Raw genomic sequence first — 3,285 nt, forward strand, 5'->3', positions numbered from 1 at the left:
TGGCTGCAGTGAGGAAGTTGAATGTAAAACCTTTAGTCTTTGCTCTGTGTTGACACATGGAGGATGGAAACATCTAATTAGAGAAACTGTTCAATGACACATTTGAAGCTTTAAGACGACAGGACAGTTTATTATTTACTGATTGTAGATGGTAAATGTGAGGAATTTTCTCAGTTTTTTGGATTTTATCATCTTTTAGGAGACGACATACCAAGAACACCACCACCACCACCACCAACACCAACAACAACAACAACAACAACACCGAAATGCACAACTAAAGCATCTACAACAACCACAGCAACAACAACAGCCGCAGGAAACACAACCTCAGAACAAAGTGCAACAACTCCAGGTACTTATGAAGAACAGCTTCTACAAACAATGACAAAACACAAGTGTAGTGATGATTAGTTGTTCAGTTCTCAGTCAGTCGGTGTGTTCACACATTTCTGACTCTCTGAAACATTTTGTGTTTCCTCACCAGTCCGAGTCGACTGCTGCTCACAAACCAGAGGGCTTTACTAGGAAGTGAGATTAGTGGGTTATCGAGGTGTGTTGAGCTTAAAGTCAGAGTTTTCAGTATCACGAAGGTGTCTCTCTTTTAACCTGCTAGATCTCCATGGTAACTAATGCTGTGGAGCTAGGTCTCCATGGTAACTGATGTTGTAGAGCTAACCTGGTTGGGAGCAGGTGATGTTCAGAGTCTCAGATTTAAATCGGCTGGAAAGAGCGTCTCCCTTTAACCAAGTCGTTTTCGACTATTATTTATGAGCGATACAGATTCTCAGCTGAGGGAATGTGTTTTATCTGCAAACATACTGAGTTGTACGTTACTAATATCACTGAATGAAGCCGTGTAATTACAGTATCGTACACTGTAAATATCACGTTGCCATGGGAACCAGACATGTATTTAGTTGGCGATGCAGAAATCACATAAATTTGTTTTTATGTTTGGCTTTGATTTGCTGTCAAGTCCGTTTACTCTGCTGCTACTGCAGCTGATAAAACACAGAAAATGGATGATTCTACTGGTATTTATTACAGAGAATATTCAATCAATAACATTAATTTCGCTTTTGATTTGGCCAAAAATTACATTGTGGGACAGTGTCAGACCTAAATGTACTTCAATACAAGATCAGGTTTAAATATATGAAGTTTAAAGTTTAATTTTAACGTGCAGCTGTCAGCTGGAAATAAGCGGCTGCATCTGTAAAATATTATATATCAACAGTTTTCTATCAGCATTCCTGTCTTTTTACAGTAGCGGTGCTTTTTACTGCCATAAATGTTTATATTCCTCATTGTTCTCCATTAAAACAATGTGTTGACTGAAGCAGCTGCACTCAATCGGTTCATTTTGTGCAGAAGAGTCACATGATGCGTTAAATGCCCCTTTTAATGTGAACGTGTGCAGAATTTGAAGCAGAAAGTCTGAGTTGACAAAGAAAGTTGATAACTACCTTCATGATACCTGTGATCTCTGACTGGGACTTTAGTTTTTGTCGAGCTGACTTACACAAAGAAAGCCTGGATATGTCAAACTTCCTTTGTGGTACAGCCCTCTGTTTTCACAAACAATGACTGAACAAAAAGTTCAATATTATTTAGTTTCTCAGTGCTTAGTCAGTCATCTCAGCCAACTACGTCAAATGTATCAACATCAACAACGGCAGCAAATCTGAAATACACAACTACAAGACCAACCATAGATAAATTATCCAAAGCAGCAGCAGAAAACAGCCTAAATGCAGGTCCAGTACGAACAGTAACATCTACCAGCAGTGACACCAAGTCAAACATTTCTGTGTGTCTGTTTGTCAGAAAGCAGGAGAACAACAGTGTTTAAACACATGATCACATGTAGTTGACATGAGTGTGATCAGCAGACTGACAGTGATAAGTGATGCTCAGAATGTTCATGCAGCCACACAGCTGTGAAGAAGACAATGATTGTGAAACTGTGCAGAAACACAAGATGTCAGTGAGCCGATACAAACACAACTTCAGAGCTCTGGCTGAACTGACTCCATGTTTCTTTTGTTCATCTCATTTTCAGCCTCATGAGCTTCAAACTGTGCTTCATTATTTCATTCTGTTTGAAGGTAGTTGGATCAGGTTCATCCTTGTTCTTGTGGGTGTAGCAGCGCTCTCACTGATTGTTGTGTCAGTCAACATCTGGACCAGAACAAAAGGTGACAACATTCACAGATTAAACTTTATAAGCAACAAGTTTAGATAAACCTCAACATTCACAAGAAGGCTAAAGCAGAATTCCTCTTTTGTCTGTTCAGGTTGCAAAACACACTGTGGCAAGAAGGTGAGTTTTACAACTGAATCCTGAAAATATGAATTTATGACAAACTCATTTGTTTTATCAGTAAAAACTGTTTTTTATACACTGTGAGGATTGTAAAGATCAAATCAATGACTGAGAGATGATACATGCAGTTCTGATATTCTGTGTTTTCACAGCAGCACAATAATGAAGACGATTATGTGGTGACGTATGAAAATACTGAAGACGTTTCTGCTTCTGTTAGATTCCACAGATCAACTAATCAGCTCTGAAGATTTTTCTTAACTGCAGGAATTTCAAACACAAAAGCTGGATTTTAACATTGTTTATCAGGGGGAAAAAAGTTTGTCTTTATTCTATCAGTAAAGACAATAGAAAGAATAAAGTATCAGCACAATCATTTCACCGTGTTCTTATTTTGTTTTGATAAGTTGTTTGTGTAATGTTATTTTTTATCTTTTGTTGAACTCACTATAATTTTCTTTGCTTTGGTTTCGTTGTTGCTTCTCAGGAGTTTTTTTGTGTTTAAATGAAATATGAGCTTTTATTCTTTCATTTTCTTTGTTCAATATCTTTATTTTTATCATCTTAAAATAATTCTATAGTTATATTTAGAGCTGGTTGAAAGATTTTGCTTATCTCAGTCCTATTTTTATTACCAATAAAACTCACTGTAATTTACTCAGATTTGGGTTTGTTGTTGTTGTTGTTGTTGTTTTTGTTGCTGTTTGTCAGGAGTTTGAATCAGACTTCAACTGGAAGTTTTTGATTTCTTTCTGTCATTGCAACTGATAATATAATAAATGTAAATAAACATGTAAGATTCAAACATTGTGTCATGATTCCTTCATGTATTCATTTAGATAAATCTGAGAAAAATGAGGAGCTTGAACAGCAAACACAGTAACATTCTGGATAGACAACATTCTTGTCCATTTACAGACTCTGCAGATGACAAACATGAGATGTTTTCTCCACAT

The 3,285-nt window shown here is 36.8% G+C and overlaps 1 long non-coding RNA gene across 2 annotated transcripts; it reads left to right on the top strand.

The window, feature by feature from the left end:
- The first annotated feature begins 300 nt into the window (after positions 1-300).
- LOC103372878 (uncharacterized) lies at positions 301-3,134 on the top strand. 2 transcript variants are annotated; one of them, XR_521021.1, is made up of 4 exons: positions 301-355; positions 2,112-2,201; positions 2,301-2,326; positions 2,482-3,134. It is a non-coding gene; the product is annotated as an uncharacterized LOC103372878 (long non-coding RNA). The 2 variants fall into 2 exon arrangements; XR_521022.1 differs by lacking the exon at positions 301-355 and adding an exon at positions 1,736-1,760.
- Positions 3,135-3,285: the final 151 nt, after the last annotated feature.

This window comes from Stegastes partitus, unplaced genomic scaffold, assembly GCF_000690725.1.
Source record: "Stegastes partitus isolate 25-593 unplaced genomic scaffold, Stegastes_partitus-1.0.2 Scaffold1850, whole genome shotgun sequence".
Lineage (NCBI taxonomy): Eukaryota > Metazoa > Chordata > Actinopteri > Pomacentridae > Stegastes > Stegastes partitus.